Source organism: Castor canadensis, chromosome 5 (genome assembly GCF_047511655.1).
Source record: "Castor canadensis chromosome 5, mCasCan1.hap1v2, whole genome shotgun sequence".
Taxonomy (NCBI): Eukaryota; Metazoa; Chordata; class Mammalia; order Rodentia; family Castoridae; genus Castor; species Castor canadensis.
Window position 1 is genome coordinate 50,575,877 of NC_133390.1, and position 21,936 is coordinate 50,597,812.

The window sequence follows — 21,936 nt, forward strand, 5'->3', positions numbered from 1 at the left end:
CTTATTAACACCTAAACCTACCTCCTTGAAAAAGTATTCCTTTGGAACATCTTGAAATAACATGCCATTAAACCAATGAGATGAAGGTTGATGATATAGATGTAGAGTGTGATCCCAAACACCCTGCAGGAAATTTAACTATGGCAAAAAAATAGGAAGATAAATAGAATTTGAGAGCAAATCACCCTGCTGTAATCCCTGAATATAGTCTACATTATGCAGACTGCTCAGATAATATTCAGCAGGACTACTTCTCCTCCAAAGCCACCAACAAATAATAACACCAGTAAAAAACTAGGAGATTCTCTTTTTCTCTTTGTGAGCTCCACTCTGCTCTACTCCCATCTTCAGAAAAACCAGTGGCTCTGCTCCAGTAGCAGTCCAGGAGCCAGATTAACACAGACTTCTGCCACTTTCCTTAGTGTTTCCAACCTCATTCCAAGTCCTCCCCATTGAGAACTGCTGTGCTCACATAGTCTCAGAGGAATCTTTTGCAACAGTGCTGTGGTGGGTCTGGGCACAAGGATAGATGGGCACTCTAGAATCATAGCACCGGCAGCAATCTGAGGGATCAGTTTACCCAGCTCAAGTACACAATGGGAGTGGGAGAGTGTAACCTGTTTTTAGAGCAAAGTGTGCAACTCATTGTATTCCTGGCTAGTTCTCTGTTACATACCCAGCACTTAGCACAATGCTTAGCACACAGCAGGAATTTAGTAAATATTTGCTGAGTGTTTAAAAAAAGAAAAGAATATATATGAGATCATTCTTTTTATTTTTAAATCTACAAATCTGTCACTTGTCAACCTGTGGTGTAAGTCCATATCTGTCATATGTCATTGTTAACACTTAGGAAAACAGCTTAGTAAATGTAAGTAGCACTTTCAACATTCCAAGGAGATTGAGGTAGTACAAAAGGGTCTGTAACCTGTATCCCCCCTCAAATTTCCGAGGCTACCTGAGATTTTTTGTGATCTTCCACCACCAGCCTTTGCTTCATAAAATGTATTATTGGAAAAGCAAGCATAAAGAATTTTAATTGTAAGAGATAAAAAAAAAAAACCTGAGATACTTGACTACAATAATCTGGGGGGTTTTTTGGACTTAATAGAAATATCAGGAACTGAAAATACTCTGATGCTGGAATCACAGTGGATTCAAGGAACTTGTTATCATGTATAACAATGCCTTTGCGTGGAGGAGGGGCCCACTTTCATGTTCAATGATGATATTCTGAATATAGTCTGGTCCCCAAGATGTGAGCACAGCAATTCTCAATGGGGACTTGGAATGAGGTTGGAAATACTAAGGAAAGTGGCAGATGTCTGTGTTAGTCTGGCTCCTGGACTGCTTGTGGAGCAAAGCAACTGGTCTTTTCGAAGATGGAAGTAGAGCAGAGTGGAGCTCACAAAAAGAAAAAGAGAATCTTGTAGTTTTTGACTAGCATTATTATTTGTTGGTGGCTTTGGGGGAGAAGTAGTCCTGCTGAATATTATCTGAGCAGTCTGCGTAATGTAGACTCTATATTCACGGTTTGAATCTCTGTGTTCAACTTTAAAATAGAGCACACTCTTTAAATTGTACTTAACGTATTGTTCCTTTGGATCTCACCAATTTGGAAAGGAACCCCAGAAAGAAATGCATTCCTTCCTTGGTTTGTGGCCTTCAGGAAGCAGAAAAAGGAAAGGAAAGGATTAAAATGATGTGGAAAAAAAAAAGAAACAAAAATAATATTGAGTGTTACATTGTGCCATAAAATTTTTACTACTTGTTTAGAAACTCTTTGTAATGTTCACAATTTTGCCACTTGAAAATAAGCTGGGCACTCCAAATTTAGATCAATAAAGATATTTATGCTGTAACCCATTATACCCACCCCCTCCCGCTTCAGAATGCCAGAAATGTGTACCCTGGACTTGAACATTGGAAAAATTGAAGACAGACACCATGCTCTTCCTCCTCAGTTCTCTTTCTCATTAATGGCACCAGCATCCTCACCACCACCAGGCTTGACCTACTGGAATTTTAGAAGTTCTCTCAACCCAAACCAGATTGGTTGCCAAAGCCCTTCAGCTGCACCTCAAAGACACGTACCACATCCACCAACTCCTCTCCTCTGAACCCACCACCGTGTGAATTCAGTTCTTAACAGCAATCTTTTCCTTGGTATGTTTCAAGAGCTTACTAACTGGTCCAAGATTTCACTCTTTTGGTTTTCACCCCAACTTTTAAATAGCCATCAGTGTTACGGGTTTAGAATCTCTCATTACATGTTTTCAATGGCTCCCAACATTCACCAAAGTCCAAACTCCTCCATCTCAATTTTAAGATCCTACACAATCTTTCTAAGACTTTTCTCTTGACTTCTTTTCCAGTAATCTGCTAGTCAACGTACTAACAGATTACTGATGAATTACCCAGGTATTCTCATATAGCAACTTGAACAGACTAAAATAGCTGTATTTGACCAATCAGATGCACTCACCTTAGACTTTAAATGAAGAACTGGTGACACAGGAAACAGGACCCACAGGGAGCCTCCTTTGAAAAGTAACACTGTAAGTAAGATAGATATTCTGGAGTAGAAGTAGCAGTGCTGATTTTGATACCCAGCATCACTGCCTGTGGTATTGCCATTAGAGATTGGGTATTTAGAACTTGGCCTTATTGATAGTGCAGCAATCTTCTCACTGGGCCTCTTTCTTGGATGTGATTTTGGACATTGCTCTTGTCTAGAGAGCCTCCAAGCCTTATTTTCCAATCTCCTTATAATTCTGGAACATGCCCAAATTCATTTGCAATGTAGAATGTTAAATTGGAAGAAGAGACTGAAGGGCACCAGAATGCAATGTCATAACCAAACCAAATTGTAGAAATTTCCAAGCAGGAGGCTGAGAACCAAAATGCTGTTTATACTTTTATAAGGAATTGTTTTTCTGGTTGAATTAGTAGGAGATCATTTCTACTCTTTGGAACTAAGATACCTGACATATAATAACCTGAACCTCCAGCAAAAAAAAATAAAATGATTAACCAAAAATGGAAACCTCATCCCAGCTTGACTCTGTAGTTAGTCAGTTCTATATTAGAAAACTTAGTGGCTTAAAAAATGTTATTATCTCCCAATAATGGGTTCCTTGACTCAACTAAGAACTTTTACTTGGGGGGGGGTGGTCTTTCATACTCTTACAGTCAGTTACAATTGGCCTACAGTCATCTGAAGGCTCAAGTTAGCAGGATGGACTAAAATAGTTCATATATTCCAGGCAGTTATTGCTGGCTGTCCACTGGGGAGCTCAGTTCAACCAGGGAGTGTACACATGGCATCTCCATGTGATTTGAGCTTCTTCAGCCCAGCAGCTGAGTTTCAATAGGAAACATGCAAGAATTAGAATTCTAAGAGCCCAGGGAGAAGCTGCAAGGCCTCGAAAGTCAACATCACTTTCCATTCAACTTAGAGTCACAAGAACAGCTCAAATTCAGGGAAGAGGCCTACATAAGGACATTCAGAAAGGCAGAAAAATGTTCCTTCAACTATATCTATGTTCTAGTCCCTGGAACATTACCTTCTAAACAAAAGGAGCTGTGCAAATGTTACTGAGAGCATAGACAATGAGAGAGGAAAATTATTCTGTGACTAATCTACTTATGTAAATACTGAAAATTAGAGAATATTTCTTGGCTTCAGAGAACCAGAAAGATGGCAACATAAAGATGACTTGGCCTAACATTGTTAGTTTGAAAATGGAAGAAGGGAGCCATGAGCCAAGAAATAAAGTGACCTTGACAAGCTAAAAACTACAAGAAAATGAATTCTCCCCTAGAACCTCCAAAAAGGAATGTAGCCCTACTGACATATGGATTTTGACCCAATGAGATGTATGTTGGACTCAGATCCTTCAAAACTGTACAGTATAAATTTGTGTTGCTTAAGCCACAAAATTTGTTGCAATTTGTTACAGCAGCAGTACATGGCTTGCTGGGAAATGACCTTTGGATACCACTTACACACTTGAGCTATAAAGTCAAGTTTAGAGGAAGTAGAACTAAAAGAGCAGTCACTCTCTTCCATGAAGAGATCTAAATCCAGAAAATTGGATTAGTGTTATTCAATTTTCTCTTATGTGGTATCAGAACATACCATGAAGAATTTTAAAATAAATTAATTACAACACTAATTGAAAGTCAAAAATCTCATACACTCAACCTGTATTTCCTACATTCTGCAAAAGAGGGTTTGTTTACTTAGTCTATTTCCTCCAACGATGAGATCATTTAAGCCTGGAGACAGCACTTGCTTTAATAAATAAGTTCCTCAGGTAAGAAATATATGTGTGTGTATGTGAGTGTATGTGTGTGTGTGAGAGAGAGAGAGAGAGACAGAGAGACACAGAGACTCGGAGACACAGAGACAGAGAGAGACGTGGTAGATATAAAACAAATGTTCAAATATAACTAACTTTAAACAACAACCTGACTTGAAGGCCACAAGACTGTAGCAACAAACTGGTAATAACAAGTTGAAGAGAGAAGGAATATTCATATAAATATTCATATAAAAAGTTTTTAGATAGTATGTTAAGTTTGGTTATAGGACAGTGAGGTAAAAATTAGCTGAATTGTCCATAATCTTAACCTGTTTCTCTTTCCTCAATTATTTAATTACTCATATGAGCAAAAAAATATATTAATTTTGGAGTTAGGATTGTTTTGTCTTCAACTAATACTTCTTTCTGTTTTACTCTCTAGCACTCACCCTTCTCCAGCAAATCCATAATGAGATGTTTGGCCAAACTTATATTAATGGAAAACATTTTTAACTTATTTGGAATAAGCGAAATGTTTAATATGAAGGGAGAAAAGAACTAAACCAGAGTCTTCCTTTGATACCAATAAAATTTTGGTGGACAAAGGAAAAGCTTATGCCTTCAAATATGCATGTCTCTGTACTTCTCATTTAAACAGGGGACAGAAGTACAAGTGCCAAGAAAACGTCAAGAAGGCACTTCAATAAAACAGGCTCAAACTATTTTTATAGGCAAGATTAAATTAATGTAACTTCTGGGTGATCTGATGAGATAAAGGAGTTCAAACTTTATAAATCATTTGCAGCACTACTTATTATAGTGATTACACAGTTTAACTTGTTGATTTTTTATTTACTTTTAGAAGAAAAACAAATACATCCCAAGACTTTCATGTAATTTATACCATTATAGCTTTATGTTATAATAACAAATGCTTTTCTATTTTAATCTTTCAAAAATATTATATGGAAAACTGAAAAATACATCATCTCAAGAAATAATTCCTTTCATATGGCCAGTGATAGCACAACAAAAAAGACAAAATAGGTTGGTTCCTGCTTCCTTGAACTAATTTCATTAAATAACCACTCTCATCAGAAGTGAAACCTCAAAGGCGAGAAACCTTGACTCCTCTCTTTCCTTTACACTCCCATGCTGAGAACAACTAGTTGCTCACATTCTGTCAAATTCTCTGTGCCTTCTTTTCCATTGCCACTTACCATTTCAAGTGCTTGTTACCTCTCTCTCCCCTGGTCTCTCTTAAAAGCCTCTCAAGTAGTCTCTGCCTTTGGTCTGTATCTTCTGCAAATGTCCTTCACACAAAGCAAGATTCCTACTCAAACTTGAGGATAGTTTGATTCCTCAAACCCACCTCTTGCTTACCTCCTTAAATGGTGTTTGTTGCCCACTGAATAAAAATCCAACACTCCATTACCATCAAGGCCCCATAATTTAGACTCAGTATCTCCTATCCCAATTCCTTATATCACTCTTCCACTCTCCTTTCTCCTACCTAAACATATATTGCAATTTTCCACCTTTGATTAATTTTTCCTCTACATAAAATACCTTTCTTCTTCACTTCAGTGTTTTCAAACTTTACTCTGTCCATTGAAATTTTGACCCTAGCCCCTAGTCCGAAATACTATCTTACACACCTAGGTACTGTGCTACTTAATTATTACGTCTACCACAACCCCACTACAAACTGTTCTACAGTGTACTTATTTGTGCACTAAGGACAGGGGTTGTACCTCACCTCCTACAACATACAGCCTTGTTTATATTGAATCTTGCTAAAAAAAACTTTTGCTGAATTAAATGCAAAGGGCCAACATAAAGGAGGAAAAAGGAGTTGGAGAACATCCTATCAAAATAGAAGATTAACTTTTTTTTAAAGTTTTAGCAAGGATTTATTTTAATATGCCAGGATAAAGTAGGGAGAAGTGCAAATGGGAGAAAGACCTCAAGGTTATCATTCTTAATTTGACAAATTCTAAATTCATCTATGCCACAAAGAGGTTACCCAATGGTTACTGATTAGGCCAAAGAAAAATGGACCTCTAAGCAAAGGCTTAACAAAAACTATTTTATCCTTCTTACAATTTTTGTTTCAAAATATTTTTTCTAGCCTCCTGACACTTTGCCAAGCAAAAGCTAAAGAACTGACGAGAACTCGGGCATGCATGCTGTCCAAGTAGCGTGACCACGACTCTCCATGCACTTGCCATTAGCCCCAGGGACCCTACCTGTGCCCCACTTGCAGTGGGTGAGTGATGGGAGCTCAGACCACACTGTGATGATTCTGTTTCCTATCACTCCATTCCAAGAAGCTCATGCTAAAAACTGATCTATTAACTAACATCCCTCCAACACCCATTGTGAGTGTGAACCACTGCTATGTACTAACAGATAATAAATACCACCCCAATCAGGGGTAAGAAATACCATGACCTCTGTGATGGGAGAATGGATACATAATGTAATGGTGAAGAGAAGCAGCTTTGGATTTAGATCTGTCTATGTGTCTTACTAGCTTGTGAAAATTACTTACACATGCCTCAGTTCTTTATCTCTTAAGTATAGATAATAATATGCCCACCAGCGGTTCCCCCACTATTGTGACCATCTTATATATGTTACTAATTCATATGCATGTGTGAAATGTTAGAATTAATGACCACAATAAACAATAAATACTTTTCATTGTTATTGTTCTTGTTGTTTTAATTATAAGTCATAAAAAGAGTATAGCTAAAATCAATGATAGAAAGAAGACAATGTAATTCAAATCTTCATTAGGAACACCTATATACATACATAATCATGAAGATTCTAAAGAAGTAATAAAACCCAGATCTGTACTTGGATTCAACTGAAAAACATTCCCAATGTCTTTATTCATGAAAGTTAATGTTTGTCTTTTCATCTTTTCCCCAAGGAGTGATCTTAAAATTAGTTGTTCACGTATTATCGCCCTTTTCCCTACCAAACTTTAAATAGGTTAATATGAGACCAATTCTTGGGCTAGCACATTCTCCTCTTTCATCAACAGTTTTTTCTAGAAAAATGAAGAGTTGAGAGGAGAATATAGGGGCTCACAGTTGGAGGTACCTATGGGCAAAAAACAAATACTTCAAACCAGGCAAAACACCAAAATAGCTACTACTTGAACATCACCTTCTTAATAATTGTGCTTTGATTTTAGTGAACAACAATTTGAGATTACATGTTTTCAGCAGCACAACATATGAGGAGGTGATTTGAGTTTCATACAGAAGAATTTTTACAGCTTTTGAGATTATATCTCTATGCCCAAATGGTAAAATAATCAGCAGATTCCACAAAATAGAATTACAAGAAGTCATTTGACTTCCAGCAAAAAAAAAAAAAAAAAAATTGGCTTTCACAATGCACAGTGGTATTGGAAGGTTGCTCTAGAATAAATTTTATTAGCCCAAAAAAGACAGTAAATGAGCATTCCAGCTGTTATTACATGAAATAAAGCAATGTGATTGTCTTTCTTGGGATTTTTGCCTGCTTCACTTTATATCTATATGTTTTTTCTCTCTATCTTCCTCCCTCCCTCACTCTCCCCCATTTCCCTCTCTCTCTCATGCCAACTAGCCAACTAGTCCTTCCCCAAATTTAATTTTTAAAATATATTAACTTTAAACAGTTCAACTTGAGGGGAAGTTGGCAGTTTTCCTAAAGAACCAAGGTATGCTTATACATTTTAATGACAGTCTTTACATGGTTAACTCCTAGATCTTTTATTTTTACATTTCTAGAATTCATACCAGAAATATACTTCTTTTAAAAAAGCAACATCAAAAATATAATTTTAAAAATACCTATTGATTATCTAGGTGTCTCAGACTCATATTACGGCCACTGCAGTGAAATGAACAATAATGTAAACTTGTTTGGGGCCATACAATATCTTGGTGTGGTGGTAATGTCCATGTACTAGGGGTTTGCGGTGAACAAACATTTGTTAGAAAAGACACTTGAAAGTTGATAGCCCCATTTCTGATGCATTATCAGACCTTCGTAATCTCCACTCCGGACATAGGAACATGAACAGTCAAGGAAGTTGTACTCATGATGTCATTATTACTCAGGTGTTAACTAAATTTCATCTTCATAAGTCTGATATAAATGTTGAGGTTTGTAGAAGGACATAGATTGCTTCTCCATGCCTTCTGTCTTGGGAAAGGCAGACTTCTGAATATAGTATTTTGATTCCCATTTCCTGCAGAATAGGCATGGAATACTGCCTTACTAAGAGATAGAATTCCCATGGCTTATGCTGGGTGTGTTACCTTGTGTGGAAATATGTTTCCCTGTTTCACACTTAATATGCACTCCTGTGTTATACTTAGAATTCAACTATGATATACTGTAAGAACATTTGTAAATGTTACAATGCACCACCAGTACAACACTAATATGATAATAAAAAATTTTAAAAATATGTGTCATGTGTCACCTGGCAACCTCACTGATGTATCTGTCCTTTGTGAGAAGGGAAAAGGGTCCTTCATTCTATAGCACAAAATGGGCATATGCAGGTCAATGGCCCTGGTCAGCTGCCAGAAGGGACCTCCTAGCCATGGCAGACCAGCTCCCACTACTAAAGCTGATCTTGCTCTGACGTTTCTCAGTGTGAGTAACACATTGTTCCATACAGCACCTGACTGCATTGTTTTCCTTAGAGAACAATTCCAGGGTACAGTGGACATAAGTGTTAGATTTCTACTCCTGACCAGACAAGGAGCCACTTGCTCAATATCCTCCTGCTTTCTAAATGGGCCTCAGTATCTTAGAAGAAGCCAGATTCAAGAAAGCTAATGTAAACTTCTAATGCCTAACAATATGAAGATGAGCAGTTTAGTTATGTTTGTTTGGGTGCTTTGCCTTTTTTTTCCCCACAGGGAGATATTAGAAAAGGCTGAAAGAGCTAACAAAAACATGATGCTCTACTTAAAAATGTTTATAAGCCCTCCCTCTATAAACAAAAAAATTATATCACATAAGACTCTACTTGCTACATCACACAAAACAATTTTTTGGTTAGTACCAATTTAAATTTTGTGAATATTTCTTAAAAGCAAGTAGATCACACAAAACTTCAAGCATTTGGTGGACAAATGATTTTGTTGACTTGAACTTTGTCAGTAAACACTTTGGAACAATCTGAAATTAGAGGCTCATCACAAATTACCTCCTTCCTATCCTCCCTCTGTTTCTAGGACAGGGCATACGTGTCTGAATGCGTTCAGGGACACAGCATGGTATAACATACAGAGAAATATGACATCACATCAAACGTGTGAAATTTTACTTTTGCTGAAATGTGAAGATCGTGTACAAAAATATGAGAATAAGAACACAGAATTGAGTTTTACTACTGCTGGTCTTGTCAAACAGCAAAGCTACTCAGCATTAGAGTTTAATGTTCCCTCAAGAGCTAATAAACTCCTAAGATGTGGCGATTACTCTGTGTGCTATGAGACCTTCTGAGGAGTAGCAAAGATATTTCAGTAACGCAAAATGCCTAGACACTACTAGTAGGAAAAACAACTGGAAAAGCCCTATTACTGCCAGCCTTTACACATGGCCTTAAACCTTTATTCTAATGTCAGAGCTATTTATTAAGCTGTGGAATGAAAAGGAAACATAATTCATATTATATATGCAATGAATCAGGTACATATACCTTATAGAAAATTTCTAAATATTGTGAAATGCAAATTCCCATCTAAAATTTAAAGATATATTTTTAAAAACTATTTTGTTTGATGTGTGTTTTAATACATGATCAATTCAGCAATATTTCTCTATTAAACACAGTATTGACTAGGACTCAATTAAATAAGAAATAAAATATATTTTTCTATCTTCAGTGAATGCATTAATTTTTCTATTTTACCCAAATCGTATTAAATTCTTAAACAATCTAGAGTAGGTGCTATATCTTGGCAGAAAAAAATGTCCAGCTTATAATAAATATTTTCTGAAAAAATAAATGAATAATACAATCGAAGTATAAACCTGGGCTGGGGGCATGGCTCAAGTGATAGAGTGCTTGCCTAGCAAGTACAAGACCCTGAATTCAAACCCACTACTGCCAAAAAATTAAAAAATAAAACCTAAAAATAAAATAAATAGCACCCTTTATTTGTTAGGCTGGTCGAGAAAGCAAACCTTACAGTTACTGTTAATATGTCACATAGCTTCTCTTAGTGCCTTCCAGAGCTGTGGAAGAACTGCAGTCAGGGAGGGACGGACACACACAGAGGCAGGAAGCAGGGAGAACAAGTTTAGAAAGCCAGAGCAAGCAGTCTGAGGAAGTTCCCAAGAACCAAGGACTACAAACAGGTACAGTATTAGAATCTAGAATAATTCTAGATCTCTAGAATTTTCAGAGATTTCAGTTATGAAAAGTTCTGATTTGTTGCACCTGGAGGATTTTGATCAGCAACCTCACTACCTTTAAAAAGACAAAATTGAGTTAGAAATGTTTGTATGCAGCACTGCTTCCAATAATTGAACAATAACACATAGTTAAAAGGGACCCTAAAGGCGTTTTATTGTTGTTTTGTTTTGTTTTTGTGACAGGGTCTCTCTGAGGCTGAGCCTCAAACTCATAGCCCTCCTGCCTCAGCCTCCCACGTGTTGGGATTACAGACATACACCACTATGCCCAGCAGAAGTCTTAATTTTGCCTTATATGTGGACTCAGAGAAGCTGGTCAGAAGAAAGCTAAGACAAGAGCTCTATCTCTAGACTCTATTCACTGTCCTTTCCATAACACCTTTTATTTCATGTCCATCAGTGCTACAGGCAATGAAGAGTGGTTCCCACAACCAGTAGTTATACAACTGTCCTTGTCTGTCCACAACTTGTTTGGGTTCTCTGATGTATGCATACATCCCCAGGCTCAGAAGTTCTAATAATGTGTGGTCATAATTATCACATGGCCAAAAGTATCGTCATCCTCATCTGGCATCATCTACACAATGCATGATTTCCCCCACAAAGGGAAGCTTGGCAGTACAACGAGCTAATTGGAGAACTCTAAGTAGATCGTTAGACACCACCAAGCACTGGCCAGGTGCCAGTCACACAGGATTGCAATTTTCTATCTGTCCACCCATTCATGATAGTCCTCACCCTACTCAGTCATGAAACTAAGCCACCCTAAAGTAGAAGCTCCTGAAAGACCTTTCAGGATGTATGAATGTTACTTGGTAGCATGACTATTTCATATAATTTATCAACAGAACAAACTCTAACCTTAAAACTGTTTTGTGACACCAGCAAAATGTACACCTGAAAAGAGCAGTTCTTAAGACCATGTTCTTTCTAGGACTATCTTAAAATTCTTGTTCTAACATATCTTAGGACACTAATGCCAAGTTAAGTATAAGACTTAGAACTTTTTCCAGATTGGTTTTTTTTTTACAAGGTCATTATAGGAAATATGAAAATTTAACCACAAATTTAATTTTAGATTAAAAATTCTCCTCCTTCCTCTACTGTATAGCTCCTCTTTCTTTTGCCTCTTTTATAACCTTGATAACTTCAAGGTTATAAAAAATATTTAGTGATTATAAACATTCAATGAAGCCAGGTTTTTAAATGACAAACTTTACCTTTTAACAGGTGACTACAGTTGGATTAATATAAATTAACTTGTATTGCAAAGATCTATACTTAGGCATTATTGGTATATTGCGCAAATAATTTATTAATTTTATAAATTTAAAAAATAGGTAACCAAAAATAATATTCATAATTCCAAGATTTAGATAAATATCTCAATACTATGAAGGTATTTCTTCTATAGTTTTTTCTATGTAGATACCATATATTGTTTTAAAGCCTACTTTTTAAAATGTAGCATGGTTTTTCTATCATTAAATATTATTCCATACTCTTTTTAAAATACCTATGTGCTATCTCATAACATAGATAGTATCACCTTTATTTAATCAGTTTCACACGTTTTGTTATTAAAACTAACATGGTATTTAACATCTTTATAACTTTGTCTTTGTATCTTTTCACATACTTATAATTATTCCTTTACCCAAAAAAGGGTGGAAAAAGAATGGTTGGGTCAATGATTATCCAAACTCTGAATGCCTTTCATGCATATTGTCATATCCAGGTGGACCCCTAGCGTCATAAATGGTCCATATAGCAGAAAACTCACTTTAAGGTTACAACTGATGCACAGTAAATTATAGAAAAATTTAGAAGGCCCTTGGAAGTGTAATTTCAATTAAGATACTGCCAAAGTTTAAGTAACAGATGCTTAATAAAGAAAGAGTATCTTAAAATTCATCCTTAGGGCAGGTATTCTTTCTCGCAGTTAGACGATAGGATCATAAGGAACATACTGTGCGTTTTAAACAGCTTGTGTCACCTTTGGACTCAAACTGCAAGTTTTCCCTGGATCTCCAACCTGCTGGCCTGCCTTGCAGATTTTGGTCTTGCCAACTTGCCATTACTATCAGAAAAAAATTCCTTAAAATAAATCTCTCTATATTTGTATACCAAAAAAAAGATAAAAATGAACAGTTTGGACTTTATTCAAAGAAATCTTCCTCTAAGTTTAAATAGAAACTCTTCTAGGCAAGCTTCTTTCAAATTTTAATGTGCTTACTTAGGGATCCTGTTAAAAATGCAATTCTCACATGGACATTTAGGACCTGAGATTTTTCCTTTCTCACAAGTTCTAAGCTGATGAGACAGTGCTGGTCCAAGGACCACACTTTGGATAGCACGGTCTTAGATAACTGTCAGTAGCTGAGAAACCACTGCAGGATCTCTTTTAAATCCCCAATGTCTCTAGAAATCCTAATTTCTCAAGTGAAGTATCTGAAACTTTATTTCCAATACCATCAGATTTGCTTGTATACAACTGACTGCTTTTTTAATGTATCAGAAAGATAGACCTAAGTCTTTTAGTAGTTTCCTATTAAAATATAAAAGAATGATAACCAAAGGACACATTATATTCAGCCTCGCTAATTTATACTATTTAAAGATGACTACAACCACAGTATATAACAGAAAATCACATTGAATGTTTGAGTATATGCTGTGTGTGTGTTTATGTAGTAGAGAGTGAGATATTATTATATCCATCCCCTCGATGACATTCCTTGCCAGTTGGCTAAGCTTAAGAAATTCTGAACACAAGTCTTGCCAGAATTCTACGCCCACAGCCTGGCTGACAGCTTTATCAACAACCTTGAGGGAGAACAGTCCCCAGTTTGCCCTTCCATTTCTATAGTGCCAATTGTAGCCCAAATGTTTAGGCTTCAGCACTAAACAGAAGCATTAAGGCCCTAAAGCCCTAACATGAACAGATGGCGCTTTTACTCACAGCAAAAACAAATGAAGAAATAAATAAGCAAGTAACTTGGATTTGTGCATGTATGTTTAAGACAGTAATGGCGTAAGTAATTGGTCATTTTAATTCATCAGTGAAAACTGCTGTATATCGTATTCAAATACCAATAACCACATTGGCAAATAAAAAATTATTCCTTTTTTTTTCAGTACTGGGGGTGAACTCAGGGCCTTCTACTTGGCCAGGCAAGTGCTCTGATGCTTGAGCCAAACCCACAGTCCTTCACCTGTCTAGAAGAGAGATCATGTCAACAAGAATAAAATGATTAGCAAAACAATTGCTCCAGCAATGTCTCCCTCTTTACCTGTATGGGTAGTCAAAGATGATTAAGACAGAACATTAGAAAAAAGCCCTATATAGAAAGTTAATGTGAACTCATTGTTCCTCAACTGTTTTTGCTGAATGACGTTATGTAGTTCCAAACTTTCCAACAAGTTTCTCCACTAATCACCCACCAAGTACTCCAAGAGGTTGGCTGGAAGTGACAAGTTGTAAAGGATGTCAGTAGAGTCCTCCAGAAATAGATTCACAGCTAGTCTAAGCAGTTTGACTCCAAGGTTGAGACCAATCTAAAGTCTATATGGTCCAGAAAGATATAACTGACTATTCAGAGGGACAAGGTAGTAAGTATTAAAACATTATTAACTTTATTATTACATAAAAATGAGATACTAAAAGATACATGCCCAGTAGGATGGCAATTATTTTTGAAAAGTAGAAAATAACAAGTGTTGGCAAGGAAGTGAAGAAAGTGTAATTCTTTTGTATTGTTGGTACGAATGTAAAATGATACCACTGCTAAACCCATATAGCAGTTTCTCAAAAAGTTAAACAAGTAATTGTTAAATGATACAGCAATTTCACTTTCAGATATATACTCAAAAGAATTGAAAGCAGAAACTCAAACAGACATTTTCACACCAATGCTCATAACAGTGATAGTCACAAAATCCAAAATGCACAAATGAGCCAAATGTTTGTAAATAGATGATTGAATAGACAAAATGTGGTAAATACACACAATAGAATATTATTGAGTCTTTAAAATGACATTCTGATACATGCAGCAACTTGGAAGAAATTTGCAAACATTCTAAATGAGATAAGCCAGACATTTTTTTAAAAATGAATATAATAGGCAAGCAGAAGGCAGGATGGTGGCTTACTAGTAGCTAGGTATAGGAGAGATGGAAGTTGTTTAATGAGCACAGGGTTTCCGTCTGAGATAATGAAAGCATTCTGAAGGTGGATTGTGGTGATGGTTGCACAACAATGTGAATGCACTCAATGCCATCAAACTGTACATCTCAAATGGTTAAAATGTTACATTGTGTGAGGTATATTTAACCACAATAAAATAGAAAAAAACCATAAACTTTCATTACATAAAAACCCTGGTTTTAAAGCTTCCTCTTTTGTTCTTCATAAATTAAATATGGACAATTAGCAAAAATTTGAACAGCTAACAGAAAGTAGATCTTAGATAAAACACATGTACTTGGAACCATTTTGTTGTTCCTTTTTCTATTTGATTATTGCCTGAGCTAATCCCAAGGATCAGACTCATCAAATCAAGACTTTACTCAGTATCAAACTTTCAGAATGATGTAAAAGATTCAACTAAAGCCCAGGCAAAGCAGAGAGATGTCTGGAAAGATAGCTTCCAGGTCCTTTCTGTCCACCATGACAAATACATACTCTTTGGCTCAGAATGAGGTTCTATGATGTTATCTCACACAGGAAGGAAACATTTCATTTAGGAAACATCTCCAGGTTACACTCCAAATTTCATATTTTCCAAGGAGCATCCATAAAAAATACTCTTCTGCTAGCATACATTATTAGCCTATCTACCTGGAGATCCAGAATTATATTGGCCAAAAGATTAGACAAGGGCACCTGCCTTCTTTCCTCACATACCACCCCCCACAGTAGGTAGGCAAGGGAAAACTGGGGCACAGTCCAACTTCATTAACTCTTTCTTCCTTATGGACTAAATGTTGTGTCCCCTCAAACTTCATATATGGGAGCCCTACTCCCCACATTTGGAATTGGGGCTTTTGGTAAATAATTTGGTTTAAATGAAATCTTAGGTTGGGGACCCATAATGGAATTAGTGTCATTATAAGAAAAGGAAAAGAGATCACAGAGAATTTTCTCTCTACCATGTAAGAATACAGCAGAAAGTGGCCTCTAAAGCCAGCAAGAAGCCCTCACTGGGAACTGAAATTCTGGCACTTTTATTATACATTTCCCAGCTTTCAGAACAGGAATAAATAAATGTCCATTGTTTAACCTACCCAGTCATAGATAATTTGTTACAGAAGCCAAAGCTACCCAACATACTTCTAAAGTTCAATGTCTAGACCTTTGTCCTAGAGACATTCTCAAGAGGAATGCACCAAAATCATCTGGTGAAGGTGAGAAGGGAAAGGAAAAATTCTCCCTTGAACTGTGCTCCACATCCTCGTATAGTAAAACAAGGTCCCAGATCCAATGATTCAGATGTGAAGAACTATAACCTAAAAAAGGAAATGAACACTGATTCCACAAAAGTCATGTTTCAGGCCAGAAGGAAATTGAAGGAATCATTGCATCATTGCATCATTGTCTCAGAAGGGCTCTCCACAGTCTACCATCTTTTACTTCTGATATAGTTTGACATCCTCTCGTTCTCTACCTTTTCCCTTAGCCTACAGAATTCAGACATTTCTTTGTATTCCAGGTTAACCTTGCCTTTGGCAAGAGCACCAATTTCTCTTTGCTCCAGATCCTTTGTTTGGACTCAGTCAATTCCATCTCAGTTTCAATCACAAGACCTGATGCACCAGATCTCCCACAGATCCAGGAGGGTAAAGCTGTATAAAACCTCCAAATCCTGTGTTTGTCCCCTAATGGCTAGGTGGCACTGTTGGGAGGAGAGGAGGATAGCTAAACAAACAAACAAAAACACAAAAACCAAAGCCACAAAGCAGAAGAGCAGCTGAAGCCATCCAACCTGACCATGATGGAAAAGACTTGGTCCTTTTCCCCTCATGTGTGGGACAGGGTGCCCCAATACTGTTCCTCCTACCCAAATAATTCCTCTGCTGTTATGAACAAAAGATGGGTAGCATGGAAACAGCTAGACTCTGGTGTCTACAAACTCTCCTCAAAGTTCCCTGATAGTGTAGTGTGTCTGGACTCTACTATCACTGAACCTACAATTCTGAGATTAACAGTGGTGCCAGGGAGCCATGGGTAGAACCAAAGTTGGTGCCTCAGTTATGAGTGCAAAGTGTCCTTAATTAATTCCACCTGGCTTTGCACAATTATCTAAGCAGAATTGCCTTTGATGTTATTTGGCTCACAGAATTAGTCCTGGCTTATACTAGTAGCTCACAGCCCTCTCTTCAAAGCACACAGCAATGCAAACAGATACAATAATTTATTGCCATTTTTCTTTCTTTTTCTTTCTTTCTTTCATTCTTTCTCCCTTTCTCCCTTCCTTTCCTTCCTTTCTTTCTTTCTCTTTGTGGTATTGGGGATTGAATTTAGGGCCTCTAAAGCATTGCACTTCCTCAGCTATGCCCTCAGCTCTTTGGTTATTGTCTTTGAGATATCTTTGCCCAGATTGGCCTTGTGTTCAAGGCCTCCTGAGTAGCTGGGATTACAGAAGTTCACCACCATGCCTGACTAATAATTTGCTTCTTCTAGGTATATGCTCTAAACAAGAGATATCTCCCAAATAAAATGCAACCCAAAACATAATCAATAAACACTAAGAACAAAACCTACTGAAAATAGTGCCAAATGCAATATTTAAAACTTTGGAAATCATAGCAGTTTAAGCATGAATGACACTTCTAGCATATAAAGTTTTTCCACCAAGTTTCTCATTTGAAGGAAAAATAGGAAGTAAGTACCCCAGAAACTGTAATCTACAAACACTATAAGAAGACATTAGTCTGGTTGTGCAGGCTTTGCACAAATCCATAATGTTAGATATCTAACACATTCATGGGACGAAAATGATATGCTTTATGCCACAGACAGTTTTCAAGAGCTACTATGTTATGACAATGCCCAATCTATATAATCTTTGCATTTTAGGCACTTAAGAAAGCAAAATAGGATTTCCATTTAATTTAAATGCATTAGAGAAGTGCAAAGAAGCATTTCCATAGAACTCACTGTGGAGACAATCTACTTAATTTCAGCAATGTGATTGAGTTGGGGTCTGGACACAGGCAAACCCACAAGGTTGGAAATGGCAACTGCTGTTCTTGACAGATCTTGCCAGAAGCTGCTGCTCATGACTTGCCTAATCCCAAGAGGTCATCTCTCAGTGGGGTTTCCTTTGTGTGCCCCACAAGACTTCCACCTGGAACTCTTGGATGGTCTGGGGAATAACTGGGATTTATGACTGGACTTTCTACAGTTAGACAAAGCACTGCAAATGCTATTGCTGGCGGCTTGATTGTGGAGTGGTACCTTGGTTAGTCACTCCAAAATCAAATCAAATGTGAAGGATGTTATGAGATTTGGGGGGTTACTATTAGTATGAACCTTTCAGGACCGGGTGTGGGGGGAATTGCCAACACATGCAACATAGCCTTCAGAGACAAGACAAGAAAGGAAACATCTTTTCCACTTCAGAAAATAAAATGAAGAAAGGAGAAACAGGTTCTATCCTGTATAAATCCACAGATACTTTCTCTTGACTTCTGAGAATATCATTCTCTGCTCAGGGTTCTAATGAGCAATAAATCACTTTGCTATATATTTCTCTAAACTTTGAGTGTCAATAAAAATTTCAAAGAAAAAGTCTACCATTAAAAATTAAATCTTTTCCCATTATGAAAATGATTCAAATTTGATACTAATCAATGTAATACTAATCTCTTCAATGTTAAAAATGTAATGACCTTGGAAGAGTGATCCATAGAGTACTTCACATTATTTCCACTTTGTGTGAATGAAAGATCTGAAAATTGACATCATTTATGAAGAGAGAATAAAGATATTTGCCAAGAAACAATAGGAGAGTAAATAATAAGACAAACATTTAGTTAAAGGACAAGCTCCAACATAAGGGGACAATGATATGTTGGTATATAGTCCCAACTTGTTTGGATAGGGTTCATCTGGGTTTAGGTATTTTTATTGTTTTTAATTTCATCTTTGATTCACTAATTTAACATTTACTGAGGATCTGTAAGAATTGTTCTGTGTGCTAGGCACTTCTAGATTCTGGGAACTCGGTAGCCAACCAGAAGGGCAAAGCCTCTAATTTCATAGACCTTTTAGTGTACTATAATTTTAATATAATTAAAATGAAATACCAGGGATACATTAATATTCAAAATTATAAAGCCGTCACAATACATGTACCTATAACTCATCACAAACGCATAATACCCAGTTGCGATCCTTGTTTTGCTCACTCCCTCTCATTTCCTAGGGATTGAGCCCAAACAGCAACATCATCAGCCATACCACCATAGATTTAAGCTGTTTCTGTTTTGGCTTTTTTTATGCTACCTTACTCTGTATTAATCAGCATTGTCATTTCACCAGCCCCACACACACACACACTCCCCTCCTCTCAAGTGCTGTCCTCCTCCACAGAGAAGTTACTCCCAGCAGTAGGCCTGTGGGAAGGATCCACCAGCCACATCTAACCTGCCTGGGTTCTCAAAGCTTTCCTCTCTTCCGCATTTCATCCCACAGCTTCTTTGACTTGTATGCTTTTAAATATCTCAGGCAATGCAGAAATACGTTGTTGAGTTCACTTCATCTTGATTGCTCAGTGGAAAACGACAAGCTGTGTCCTTTTGGAGGATAGGACTATTAATTCTTCAGATCACCTCCCTATTATTCAGCAGTAGAAACTAGTTTCTGGAACATTGCAAAATGATTCTTCTAGCTCAAATATCCATTTCTCCACCAATCTCCTAAAAAGCTTTCTAAAATCACAAATGCTACCCTTGGAGATTCTGGTCTAATAGGTCTCAGGTAGGAGCCAGACAGCTGCATCCCTTTTTTAACCGCATGGATCACTCAGATCTCATCAGGTTTGACAACACTGGCCAGAGACCCAATCAGTCAAAATACTCTTAGCATAGTAACCACTGCAAAATCCAACATTTCCTTCTAACCATTCACTTTTCCAATCTTCCTCTAGATATGTCACCTTTTACCCAACATTCAGTCCAAACATTTGTATTTGTGACCACACTTGGCTGTATCATTCAAGATCTTCCCACTACCATCCTTTGATATGCCTGAGTGACCTTAGCATAGGCACTGCTTCTTTGTATTCTTTTCATACTCTATATCTAATCGGTCTCCATTAGATTCTTGCCAACATTAAAGGTAACACCCTTGTCTAAACTAGGCTTGACTTTTAGGGCTTTTATAACAACCAATGAGCCAGATATTGTAGTTCAAGCCTGTAATCCCAGCTACTCAGGAATCAGACACCAGGAGGATCATGGTCAAGGCCAGCCTGAGTAAAAACTCAATGAGATTTCATCTCAACAAATAAACTAGGTATGGTGGTTCATATCTATAATCCCAGCTAGGCAAGAGGCATAGGTAAAAGAATCACAGTCTAAGGTTAGACTGGGAAAAATGCACAAGACCCTGTGTGAAAAATAAACTAAAAACAAAAAAGAGCTGGAGGCATGGTTCAAGTGATAGAGTCCTTGCCAGCAACCACAAGTCCCTAAGTTAGAACTCCAGTACTGCCAAAAAAAAAGCAAGTGATCTATAAAGAAGAACCTCAAAGTCATTATTTGCATTTGACTAAACCTCTACTAAATGAGTGAGAAAACAATATGCTGCTGAAATAATGTTTGAGTCTACCAATATTCCAGGTTTGTACCTAGCCTGTCAGGCTATTTTTGTATTAGCAGCATCCCGAGCATCAAACCCAATAGGAAAACCGTCACCGACTGGTATGGGAACAAAGAATAAAGATGGTGTCATTTCTGTCCCATCTATGACTGAAAGATATGCAGTTGCGCTGGTAAGAACATTCCAGTCACAGGGTGAGCTATCACATATTTCAAGCAGTAGCTGCTCAGAGGCTGAGAAGTAGGAATTCCTCCAGAGCAGCCCCTGGAAACTGCTATGGCAGTAAAGGAGCACTACAGTTATGTTTGCCCAGATTTAGTAAAAGAATTTAACTAGTATGACAGAGATGGGCCAAGTGGATTAAGCAGTATCCTGGAATCAAGACAATCACAAAGAAAGAATTTTCCATTGACGTTGGTTATGAGAGTTCTTTGGGACCTGAAATCTTTTCTCATCCACAATTTACTAATCTTGACTTCACACAACCTACCTAAGAACTAGTAGATGAAGTAATTCAGAACTATCTTGCTATCACAGTTTTCTCATGAGGATACTGACCTCACTAAAATTGGATATGTAGGGATTTTGTCATTGTCAGTTTTAAGCGAAAAATGTCACCAAATAAAAGATAATTTTTTCGTAATTTCAGGTTGTTTTATTATTGTTGTGCTGGGTGGGGATATGTTGTAGCATTTACAAAGGTTCTTACAATGTATCAAACATACCATACTTAAATTCACCCCCTCCACTTCTCTTTCATCCCCGTACCTCAATTCCTGGAACAGTTTCAACAGGTATCATTTTTGCATTTACATACATGTGTATATATAATTTGCATCATATTCATCCTCCTATCCCTTTTCTATGCCACCTCCCCACTTCCACTGGTGCCAAATCCCCTCCCCCCAATCCAGGCAGAACCTGTTCTGCCCTCCTGTTCTCTGATTTTGTAGAAGAAACAACATAAAACATGGTGTTTTCACTAGTTTGAGATAAAGATAGCTACACAGAGTGTTTCCTGTGTTGTTTCCATACATATATGTATTATAAGCCCAATTGGTTCATCTCTACCAGTCCTCTTTACTCCTCCCTAGTCCCCTTCCCTAGTGGCCTCAGTCAGTTTAGGATTACTATATTCGTTTCTATACAATGAGCACATCAACCGCATTCATTTTTGGTTTTCTTCCCTTACCCTATCCCTCCCATGCACACTCTCCCCTTAGTGTGACCCATATCCAATAATATTACTGCATTTGTTATAGGTCTATATCCACATATGAGAGAGAACATACAATTTTTGGCCTTCTGAGTCTGACTAACTTCACTTAAGATAATGTTCTCCAGTTCCATTCATTTACC

General features: G+C 37.2%; 1 pseudogene; it reads left to right on the forward strand.

Moving 5' to 3' along the window:
• Positions 1-8,885: 8,885 nt before the first annotated feature.
• Positions 8,886-21,125, forward strand: LOC109680153 (actin-related protein 3 pseudogene; annotated as a pseudogene).
• The last annotated feature ends 811 nt before the right edge of the window (positions 21,126-21,936 follow it).